At 35.9% G+C, this 12,409-nt stretch overlaps 1 protein-coding gene across 1 annotated transcript in view; it reads left to right on the plus strand.

Moving 5' to 3' along the window:
* Window positions 1-1,938: 1,938 nt before the first annotated feature.
* The window catches only part of CLSTN2 (calsyntenin 2), a 221,769-nt gene continuing 211,298 nt past the window's right edge, over window positions 1,939-12,409 (plus strand). The window contains exon 1 of the mRNA XM_065639801.1: window positions 1,939-2,059. The gene's annotated coding sequence lies outside the window, so the exon portion shown is untranslated. The remainder of the gene's footprint in view (window positions 2,060-12,409) is intronic.

Consider the following 12,409-nt stretch of genomic DNA (forward strand, 5'->3'; position numbering starts at 1 on the left):
TTTTTGTTGTGTACAGCATGTGTCAATCATAGCCTTTGAGTCCGAGTACCAGTGGAGCATATTTATGTGTCTGAATGTTGAGGCAATTCACGTATTCAAATAACAGATAGAGAATAACTGCCCTGCAAACTGGAATCCCAAATGCCATACAGAGCTCTGAAATTGCATCCATCACTTCTCATATTTCAGCATCGACAAGACTTTTGGCCTTCATCCTATTACATGAACTTGCCAATCTCTCCTCAGGCTGTGTAGTCATTACAAGATGAAGAGATTTGAGTTCCCTCTTTTCCATTTCACCTTTCCCTGACACATCCCCAGTTTAATTTTCCCATTGCTTAGTTATTGCAAAAATGGGTAAAACCGCGGTGAAGTATGCTTTCTTCTGAAAGAATATATACTGCAACATATAAATGAACTCAAAGTTCTCATGTTAGTGGTTAGAATATAAACTAATTCAGCTTTAAAAGGACTTCATCTCATTCTTCCTGAGTCCGCAATTTCCTAATGATTAAACAAACAAGAAAGAAAAAGAATGAACTTTAGTTTGTCATAAATTTTCTTGCTTTTTCCAAATAGCCAGTGAAAAAAATAATTTGTTAATTGCCCAGCACTTCTGCTGTGGCCAGAGCCCTCTCTTGTCTTGGCATTTATTGCTACTTTCTTCACACAGAAGAAACTATGTAGGAAAAACTTGAAACTCACTCTTGTCTGGGGATTTTACACAAGGCAAGGCAGGAAAGAGTTTGTGGTTGTGTGTGTGCGTGCATGTGGATTTTGTGTGTTTTTACAGTGGGGTTATTTTAAATAATCCTATCTGCTCCAATTTGTTTTTACTGTGTCAACCCTCCCTCTTTGAAGTGATTTCTGTTCTTACCAGATGTTTTCCTCAGCATCTGGTACACACAACTAAATAATATATATAAAATTTACCTTGCATCCGGACATGGTGAAAAAAGTGGTAAATATTCTTTAGTGCAATGTTCCCGCCTGCCTGGGGTAATATGTTCTTTAAACTGCAGTTTGTTTAGGCTAGCATCATTGTATTACTCATGTAGCAGTTCCAAAAACATAACATTCAGATTGTGGCTGCAGGAAGAAATTGCTTTTTACAAGCATAGCAAAACTAAGCCTCCTACACAATGAAAAGGAAGGGGAAAATGCATCTTCATACTGCCCAATAAATAGGAGAAGGCTGGTGAGAGGGATGCGTGTTGACCGGATTCAGGAGTAAGACAATCTGATGATGCGTGGTGTGTCCCCTGTTCAAAAGTGTCTTTTTGTGTGATCTTCCTCTTCAAGATCAGATATCTTAATGTTCAACAGCTGTATTTGAAGGACAGATTTGTCAGAAAAACTTCAGATCTCATTTAAGCGTAACTAAAGCTGGTTAAACAGAAAAGAAATTGTGACTTTTCTTCAAAGTGATTAAAATGTACAAGTTTATTTTATTGTCTACAATGTAAAGAACACAAAAGTAATTTTAGATATTCTTCAAAAAATATAAAATGAGACGTTGACTGAGAGTCCAGTGTTCTCACCTGCCCTACTTCATGCCTTTGTGTCTTGATAAAAGTTGTATTTCTCTGGATGTACTTCCTCTTGCATCAGAGTTTTGCAGCTGAAAGCAATGCCTTCAAACGTGTCTGACAGTTGGGAACACATTAAAAATATTTTGAAAATTGGCACCTTTTTTAGTGTCTTAACTGGGATGTTGTAAGTGTTGGTTTTCTCATCAATGAATTGCAGTACAATATGCCTATAACACTAGTTTAATATTTGAATGTTTATAAAGCGCTTTGGGATCTTTGTAGTGACTTTCAAGTAATAACATTAGTATTGGACATACATTAAATAATTTATCTTTAAAGATAAAATGAACTAAATGGGTGTAAAACACAAGTCAAATTAATTAGGCATACTATTTCTTTTCTAGTGAACAAACACAAGCCCTGGATTGAGACATCGTACCACGGAATCATAACTGAAAACAATGACACTGTAATTTTGGATCCTCCCCTTGTTGCTTTGGACAAAGATGCACCTGTTCCCTTTGCAGGTAGGAACCTAAATTAACAGCAGCGTTTGAGCTTATGGATTGCATTATGAAGTTATTAGCATTTGTAAGGAATGAATTTGCAGTGCAGAGATAGCGTAATCTGAAAGACATGTTTAGAGGCTGAGTATCTGAGTACTCGGGACTTGACTGTTGGCCCATAGACCTTTTATAATGAATGTGTCTGCTCATTTGTTGTGAAGTGGAAGTGATTATAAACAGCATAATATAGCAAGCTTCCACTATCAATGTATTTTTAATGAAAACACAAGAATTATATAATTAAATTTGAATTTGCTTTTATAGAAATGGATCATTACAGTTGCCTAAAGTAGTAACGCATAGTTAATTTTTTTTAGTAATAACAGCCACTGCTTTCTCTCTTTCTATTCTGCTCCCTGGCTGTGGACAAACTGTGTGACAAATATTTAAAGTTGTTCAAATCTTGGACGGGAAATTTATTGGAGGTTTTGAAGATTTTTACTCAGATTGCTGTATGATAGATGTATGTCATATAGAAGTTTTTACTGGTATCAATGCTATTCTTCGTGACACTTATTCTGTGATATTATGAGTTCATTAAGCAGAAAATAGTACTTTTGCTTGTCAAGCAACTTTTCTCTTAAATTCCTTGTTTCATTAAAAGTATGTTTTAAAGAAAAGGGAGAATATTAAGGTTTGATAGCTGTTCTGAAGATCCTAAAAAGATGTAGTTGTTGTTAAAAAGATTATATTGCTTAAGAATGTTCATTTTTCATAAAAAAAGGAACTAGCAAAGTATTCTTGAGTATCCTTGTTCTTGTGGAATACAGTCATGTTCAGTAAGCAGTAAGTCAAAGTACTTGGCCCAAACAGCATTTTACAGTATCGTGTAAGAATTGTTATTAGCCATTTTCCCCAAAAGCATATACTTACACAAACTCATACTCTGCAAAACAGGGATTCTCAAATGCTTTTTTATATATTGAACCTCCTTTTAATCTCAAGATTAGTTTGTCACTCGTGGCACCCCATGGTTCTTGGTTGTGCAAAATGCTTTTCTTCCTCAACATGCATTGTGGATGTTCAATAGAGGGGACTCTGCTAAACTTAGTCAGAGGTAAAAGCCTCCAATAGCGTATGCATGTGGATACAGCAACCTCAGCACGAAACACTTTTGTCTGCTGATCAGTTCCTATGGCACCGAGTTGTTTGCTAATGGAGGCATAATCAGTGTCCATTCAGAGGTAAGTAGACAGCCTCTGACTGAGAGGTATGAATTATAATCAGAGCAGGCGTACTTTGTACGAAGATGCTCAGGAGAAGGTGTCCTTAACTCAGTTAGTGGTTTCTGAAGCAAAGGAAAAAGTGTTTCCAAATTATTTTTTCTGCATTCATCAAGACGCAAACAAAAAGTGTGGAGTGAGACTTTGAATGATAAATGGTTATCCGTAATGATTTGAATACGCTTTTTTCTTATAATGGAAACTTTCAGATACTCATTCTTCCAAATGTTTGTGGAAAACAGTAATGTAAACTTAGGTGGAAATCCTTGCTAAACTAAACCTACCTGTGAAATCTTCAGGAAGAATTGTTCAGGAATGAGGATTGATTCCTTGTGAAAAGATGCCCTTTTTATTTTTGGAGGATTTTTCCATTACTATGAGTGTTCCATCTCATATTTGCTTCTTTTACTTGCATTCCCTTGGGATCCTTACAGGAATGTTACTCATATGTGCTGTTTCCACTGATAATTTTACAAACGCTTTGGCTGGGGATGTACTAGCCTGATTTTTTGTTGTTTGGGTTTTTTTTTTGTGTTGTGTTTTGTTGTCGGTTGTTTGGTTTTTTTTGTGTGGTGTGTTTTGGTTTTTTTTTCCCTACATTGGGACAATTAACATGTTTTTCATGAACGGATTTACTCTTCTTGTAGAAAATCATCCTCTGAAATATTGAACTTGCACAGACAGAGACTGGCTTTTGTGATAAAGATTACATTAGATAGATTTATATTTTAAGAAGTATTATGAACTCTGGGAGGGAAAATACTTGGTGTGTATTCCCTGATATTAATAGTTCATTTCCAGGTAATATTGAACATTTAGCCTCATGATCTGCAATACAGACGTAATATTGTAATACTGATTGAACCCTTAATTCCCCTGAAGGGCCTGGATTTCCTACATGTTTGGAAAAACTTCTTTGCGACTTTTATTTTTTTTTTTGAAGCCTCTTGCCTTTTTAAATTGTTAGAGATACAGCTACAACATTAACAATATTCAGTAGCTGTAGATTTAGTAGTACTGGAATGTTGAATTTACTCTACGGCCACATATTTTTTAAAGTTTGGAAGACTAATTCTACAGTATGTCAATCTTCAGTTGTACCAGACAATCAGAGGTCCTACGATTCCCTTCCCATCACCCTATTAATATTTTCAGTATTTTGTCCAACTATTGTAGAGAAAAAAAAAAATATATATACACAGTGTTTTGAAATGGGTTTTTTGGGGTCTTTTGTGGTTTTTTTTTAATAGGCCCAGGTTCAAGAATATATCAGGGCAGTTTCTGACATGTGCTTAGATATCTATTTAGGTCTCCTCTGAAACTGCAGCCACTGCAATAGTTTACAGGCAGATTGTTGGCTGTTCCATCAGTATTTGTATTTAACTTATAGAAGCAGACATTTTTTTCAGTAGTATCAGTGTGTTTTTGACTTTAAAGAAATCCAAAAAACCAAACAACAAAAGAACCTATCCAAAAAACCAGCAAAAACCAAATCCCAAACCAAACAAAAAACCCCCAACCCAGCTGCTATATATCCTTTCAGTTTTCATATGGGCATAATTCCCACAGAAACAAAACTGAACTAGCAACAGAAAGAAAACTCTCAGGTTAACTACCTGATTGATGTTCCTAGGGAATGCCTGTATAGATACCTGTGTTGCTAGATGTTATGTGGACACTGTAATCTTCCTACTTTTCTTAATTTCGTCCCTTTTAAGTATTCATCCTCCTTCAGTGACAGACTGAGGAAAATTTACAGGGTTTAACATTGAAAGGGGTGACAGGTCACAGCAGGTGGAATGCCTATTTATTTACTAATTTATACCTATATATTCCATATTTATTTCTATATCTTGCTAGCAGGCAGTTAGTCCTTTTGCAACCATGCTTATCTTGTGGATGTAAGGGTAGGTAGTCCTTACGTTTATGGCCAAGGCAAGGAGAGCTTCAGAAAGGAGGTGAAGTGGTGTCAAGCCAGAAATTATGTCATGTCAAAACAAGCGTGCTGGGCCTATGCATTGGAGACTATAAACCTCATGGAGTTTTTGTCTCCAAATTGTCTGCGTCATGCTTTATAAAACAAAGTTAGCCTTGAGGTCTGGCATATCTGTAGATAGGCTAGGACTGTGTCTCTAGGGTTATAATGATGACAAGACATGCACTATTAGCAGATACCAGCAGATAATGAGATTGCACTGTTCTTTCCATGTGGGAAAGCACAGATCTGGTGTACAGTCCTGGCTTAAAGGAACCAGGAAGGGCTGTTTGTACTGCTCACTGTGAAAAATCCGAGTTCAGCAAGGGAAGCCTGGAAGTGGTCTGGGTTTGCCAGCTCTGAGCTGTGTATTATCAGGGATGCTTTGAGCAATTTACACCTTGCTCCTGTCGATTGCCCTGGTGCACACTAATTCATGCATTTCATATTTTTCACCTGAATAAATAATCTTTCACCTAATAACCACTTTATTACTAAGCATAAAAGCAGAACTAAACTATTAAGACACATTTGGCATTCATCAATGATTCTTATCTGCCCTCAGTACTTTGGTTCATTTTCTATGCCCATTCTCATGTTCTCATTCTTTTTAGTTTAAATGTTAGTTGTGGCATAGACCTACTCTAAACTCCAGACAGTATTTTTGTTTTCTCTTGTGGAAACTTTAACATTGTTGCTTAATACCTGTGCTTTTTTTTCCCTCTCCATGGCTACTAAGGCAAATCTTTTATTAACTGTCTCGTCAACCCCGTCTAGTAGTACACACATTATGGTGCACGTCAAACCCCTATTCATAGAGTGGTCACAAGAGAAGATTACTATAATCTGCACTTTTTCTGTCACCTCTGCCTAATTTTTAAAATCAAGGGTGATGACAGGAGAAAAAGGAATCTTCTGTGCAGTTACCTCCTCAACAGGTCTGTGTTTCCAGGGAGGACTAGTGAGCGAGACTAACAGGACTAAATGCACCTATGAAAATGCTGGCTGTCAGATGTGATCAGCCTATTTCATAACTGGAGCATGAAGACTTTCACAAGATTGCAATGAATGGTCTGTATTGTCTTTTAGGAATTTATTGTGAATTGTGCAGTAATTGGAGTATATGTAAAATCGCAGTTCTTAAAATTATCATGATATGAACATAGTCACTTTCTTTTTCACGCAAGTACATTTTTCAGACCCCTATTTATGAAGGAAAGCTTGAAAATACCATAGCAAATGGTTAAATAGGAGAAGTAATATGAGTAGTTTTCCAAACTACCAAAAATCACAAACAAGCAAAACCAAAAGCCCAAAAAACCATGAAGAAACTGCAAGTGATATTGAAATAGTTTGTACCTTCCATCCTTCCCTTCAAAAACAGTATTGTGTTGGTGCAGTATGAGCTTATTATCCAATTTAGGGAAATCTGTTGGAGGAATCTCTCTTTAAAAACATATAATAAAATCTAAAATCTACCCAAAAGAAGGAATGTAACTTTAATTAGACTTGCACTGACCTGCAGGGTGAGCCATACAACAGTCAGCCATCATACACTGGTTAAGAGGCTGGAAAATCACTGAGGAGGATTTGACTTTCAGGCTAAGGAGTGGTTTGGCTAGAAACAAGGTGAGATCATCTGAATTTATTTGACAATGTTGTGTCTCTGTGATAGCAAGAAGCCCTCACAAAATGCTGTAGGATTTTGGAAAGCTGTTTGGAAAGGACATCTGTCTGCATTTTCATAAAAGCAACTTTGTTTCATCAGCCATGTTGTGCAAAAATAGATCTGAAAGGAACTTCAGGATGTCTCCAGTCCATCCTCCTGCCCAAGGCAGCACCCATTATATCTGTATTGTTCCTGATAAATAGTTTTCTGTCTTAGTCTTAAAGATCTATAGTGACAGAGGTGTAACAGCTTCCCTGGGCAATCTCTTCCATGCTTCAGCACACTCGCTGTTTTTCATGATGCTTAACCTGAACTTTTAGCCCATTAGTTTTTGTCCTATCTACCATGGCTAGGCAGAGCAGATTATTTCCATTCTATTTTTTCTTTTTTTTTTTTTTTTTTTTTTTTTCAGCAACAGCCTTTTATGTTACCCCCTAGAAGCTCCTGAGCATCTTAAACATCATGAGGGTGGGAGGGGGCATTAGGCTATCCATTGTGTTACTGATACAGGCACCTGAAGCAGAGATAGGGGGTAACTTTCAGAACGCTGAAATGATGAATGCCCTTTTCACCTTGAAAGTGAAGAGCCTCACTCTTCCCTGTGTCACCATTATTAGGCCGATACACTTGCACTTGAGTGCAATGCGTCTCACCAAGGTTAAGCTTGGATAATTTTGCCACAATGAGCTGGGCCCATTAAGTCTTAAACTGCATTTATGCTCTTCACAGGTTTAAAAATAGCCTGTTTTTAAAAAGGTCGGATGTGTGTCTTCCTGGCTTCACACAGACAGGTACTCTGGATCTCAGAAGCAGCTGCAAATCACACTTCCTTCGCAGATGGAGTCCTGGTCTCTGACTACATTTTGGCTGTGCTAAAATCACTGTAAAGGATATGGAGAAAAAAACCCAACCAAACAAAAAAACAACAAGAAGGATGTCTGAATATTCACTAAACTAGTAGCTGCATCCACAAACTCTCCCAAATCATCTTTGTTATTTTAGCAGTTCAGAGGAGCGTGTATTCTGTGTATTCTCAGCTGCACCACAGCAAATCCAGTAGTTGTCAGTCCACTTACACCCAGGGGCTGAACACAAAATTCCTTTTCTCTGCTTCTAGCTGTGAAGTTGTCTAGCCTTCTTGTTTGTTTGTTTTTATTGACAAGTAGTAGCATGAATAATAGAAACAGTCTTTTTGGTACAACATGAAAAATATGGATTTTTTTTTTCAAATTGTGGCTCTGAATATTACAATTTTAAACTCACTGTCAGCCAGACTTAACATGCTGTTAGTTTATGATGCCCAGAATTCATCGGTGTTAAATATTTCACTGTGAAAATGATGCATGATCAAAATAACTGTAAGTGAAGCCATGACGTATTGCAGTTGCTTATAACAAATCACCTGCCGATTTTTTTAAACTTCTGTTTTTGAAGCTTACATGTATTTATGTAGCTTAATTAGTTAAGACTGTAGTCTTTAAAGGAAAAAAAAAAATCTCTTCATGGTCATGATAACCTAAGTTAGAATAAAAGATTGGCAATAGTGCAATTGATTCCAGAGATGCTGGTGTTGACCTAAGGGATACTGCTCATCTTCCAATAAAGTTCATGTAATAAATGCACAGGCTTCAGATTAAGAATGCACCAAAAAATATCACTCTGACAGTGACCTCTGTTGGTTAGTTCCTGAAGTTCAGAGATGAGGGATTTGTGTGGTGCTTTTAAAAATTATTTCATTTGTTTGCGTGTGTGTGGTTTGTTGTTGTTGTTTTTCTTGAAGCTTTTGCAAGTTAATTTCGATTGCCTTTCTTAGTCATTTTGACAGTAGTGAAATAAATGTAGGCAATGTTAATATCTCAAAAGAAGACTAAAGGTCCAAGAATTCAGTCTGTTCTAATAGAGCTTTAGTAGCTGCTGAGAGGTCTGTTATTGCAGGAGTAAAAGGTTAGGAAGAAAATTAGACTTTAATGCATGGACACTGAATGTAAGTTGCTTCTGGCTGGCAAAACCAGTAACGAATGAGAACCTTGAGAAAAACTTTATTGCACCTGAATATGCTAAATTACTCAAAGCCAGAAAGAAACAAGTAAAGTAACCAACTAATTGTGGTTTGATTATATTCACTTGGGCTTTTAGACTACTTAGGCAAAATATTGATGTTAAATAAACTAAAACTGTTTTGAATAGTTTTCTTTATAGATAAGACTCGATCTTTGGAAAATTAGGCCAGGATATTACTGTGGATATGCAAACGTATATATTAGGACAGGGACAGAATTTGTCATTTTATTGTACCGAAGTATTGTACTAAATGACTACTTAATTAAAATACTGTTTAATAAAAACAGGTTATAACTGAAGTTGCCAGGAAAATAGTGTCAGCTGTAAAGCTTCTGGGCTCTTCAAAACACCAGAGATAAACCTAAATGAGAAGTACTGGAATTGCCAAGCCTATAGGTCTCCCAGTTGGTAGCTGCTAATCCGCTCTGAGTGTGGATGTAGATTTTGTGTCACACACAACTTTGAAACTACTGAAGCCTTGTTGTATGAGTGCCATTGCATTTAATAAAAACATACAATCTTTAACAATTTATTAATATTGTCAGTGAGAACTAGGGCTGGTGATAGCTAGATAATCCAGCAAAATGAAGCTTTCTACATAAAACCCCCCAGTATATAGAACTGTGTTATTCAAAGTAGCAAAGATCTTGTGCCAAATTCAAACAAATTGTATTGTAGGAATTATTGTTATCTAGCAGCCCTGTCCATGACAGGGGAAACTGAAAGATGGTTTTCTTTGACCTTCCTGCTAGTCTGCTGAAAATCTTCAGCTTCATCTGTAACATCCTAATTGTTGTGAAAGATAGAAATGCAATGTAGAGTCACTGACAATTCTGGAGAACAATTGTTTCATTTAAACTGAATCCAGATCAAACAAAAAAACTTAATAAAACAAAATGCAATAATGTAGGAATGATAAACTCTCTTTCTTAACCAGACCTAATTATATCAGGCAAATTTTATAGGAAATTCAAAAAAATAACTGTCCATGCTTCCTCATTTTATTTTAAATTATACCGATAGTCATAAGAATGTTATGATTTTGATCTCAAAAATATTTTACTACTTGTAAGAACTGGTCATGAATTTTAATGCAAGTTTTTTTCTTCAGTGATCATTGAAGGTGAACAATGAATTTTACTTTTTACTTGCAAAGCTCAGTATCCATCCAGGAACAATCAATTTTTTTTCTAAGTGCTTCTGCTAATGCTTCAGTTATGGAATTAAAAAGCTTGTTCTAAATATTAATGTCTATTTATGAAAAAAATACTTATGTGACTATTTGAAAATTAAATGAAAGCATCAATGGATGTTTTTGGTTCATCGGCAATTCTTAATTGATAAAAATCTGTGCTGTATTCAGCAAACTTTGGTGAAGATAATACAGGCTATGTAAAGCATTGCTAATAAACACCTTTTTAGAGACATTTCTCACAGATGCTAAATCTTCAATCAGTAGAACTGAATTCGGCGATGCTTTAGTAATTTGTTCCATGTACTGACTGTCCATCATGTAAGGACGTAGCTGCATAGAATGACACCAAGCAATGTGATTATCCCGTTACATTCATGTGTATTTTATGCTGTGAACAATGCGGTTGAATCCGCAGTGGAAATATGAAGTAATTTATTTCAATGAACTATATCCATTCCTTTTTTATTTTCAACAAGATATTTTAAAAGCTGCAGAAGATGATTTATTTTGTTGAGGTACAATTTCTGTAATTGAATGTTTTGAAGTGAATTAAGACTAACTTGCTTTTGAGACGGAATTTTTGCTATGTAGTTAAGCCTGCAGTCTATATTCTTCAGTAGTTCTCTAAAATCAGTTATGTTTCCTCTGCTGTGAGTTTAAATTCTGAATGTTACAGGAAGGAGAGTGTGGTAGGACGTACATGGTATTTTCCATTCTATGATGGTTAAGTGACTTCACGTGTTTTAAAATGGAACTTTTGTGATCTGAGTACGCTTCCAAATTCACATAACAGATTGTCAGTGAACTTAATGTTTTACTTAAGTAAGGGTAGAATTACTCTTTGGTAGTAGCAGCGTCATGGTGATTTGCAGTACGTGTAATTCAGGTAAATAAGTATTTGCCTCTGAATCGTCTGTTTTGAGATAAAGAGGATGAGGAATATTTCTCCTACTATGGTGTGAATGATATGTTGAGGGCTGCCTTAGGTTTGAACAGGCTCATATTTTCTTAAAATCTGTCCCTGCCAAATATGTGTAAGCAGGTGAAAAAGGTGACAAAACCCTGTAGTTAGTCATCTTCATCATTATGCTTGCAGTAAATATAATAATCACTTAAGTTTTTACAATTTCAAGTACATATAAGCATTTTTAAACATTCGTTGATATAAACTGAATTATTTGGAAAATTATGTCAGCAACCATAACTCAAAGGCATGAACCTGGAAAGGGAAGAGGTTGAAACAGACAAGAATGGTACCCCTATTACATTTTTCTTCCTGTTGCATAGTTTGTTTCTTCTCATTATTTGCTATTCAAGAAGTATAATAGTAAACTTGACCTGTCTATTTTTGCTTTCAAGGATATGGCAACCTCGGAATTCAAAATCTGTGCCCATCTTTACTTCCAGTACTACAGTATAACATAAAGGACTCTTAGAGGGAGGGCTGAAAGAAGTAGTGTGAAGACCTCAGTGACTGAATAAACAATTATTCTGAGTCAAATAGCATAAATTCTATTCAAATCTCTCTCATCACACTTTCATTCCTTCTGTGGTCTGTCCATTAATTCAATTACATCTATCTCCTTCGCCTAAATATTTCCTTCTTTGTGTATGTTCCTATGTAAAGGCATGAAACACTATTTAAGCAGGCTTAGAAAAATCATTTATAATACCATGAAATTTTAGTAACATAACAAGTGGACTTGGAATTTTCACTACTTAAAAGTTTACTGCAACAAAATTGGCACAGCAGGATTCCAGTTTGCTTTGAAAATTACAGCAAATGGCTAAATTAGCTGAGAAAATGTCATGTTAAAAGGTATTCCTCAGAATGTAACTACTTGAGTTAGTGTAAGGCAGCAGGGACACATCGTTTGCTTAAAATGGTTTCTAAATATTAAAAACATTTTAAAAGAACAGGCTAATTAGGTAATTATTTAATCTTTAGAGTTCCTTTTGCTTATTGGTCAGCAATTATCTTATGGAAAGAGTAGTCGAGAAACCCCACTTTCCTTAAAGCCTGCTACTTTCCACCCACAGCTCAAAGTTATTTTTCTAGACTAGAATAAGTTCAATAACCTGTAAGTGCTGTTGCTCACTTTGCTTTCTAGGGCAGCCCAAAAATGCATGTGATACTACTTTTATGAAGCAAGAGGGGAAGGAAGAAGAATTCAAACTCTGGACAGGT

Source organism: Caloenas nicobarica, chromosome 8, assembly GCF_036013445.1.
Source record: "Caloenas nicobarica isolate bCalNic1 chromosome 8, bCalNic1.hap1, whole genome shotgun sequence".
NCBI classification, from domain to species: Eukaryota; Metazoa; Chordata; class Aves; order Columbiformes; family Columbidae; genus Caloenas; species Caloenas nicobarica.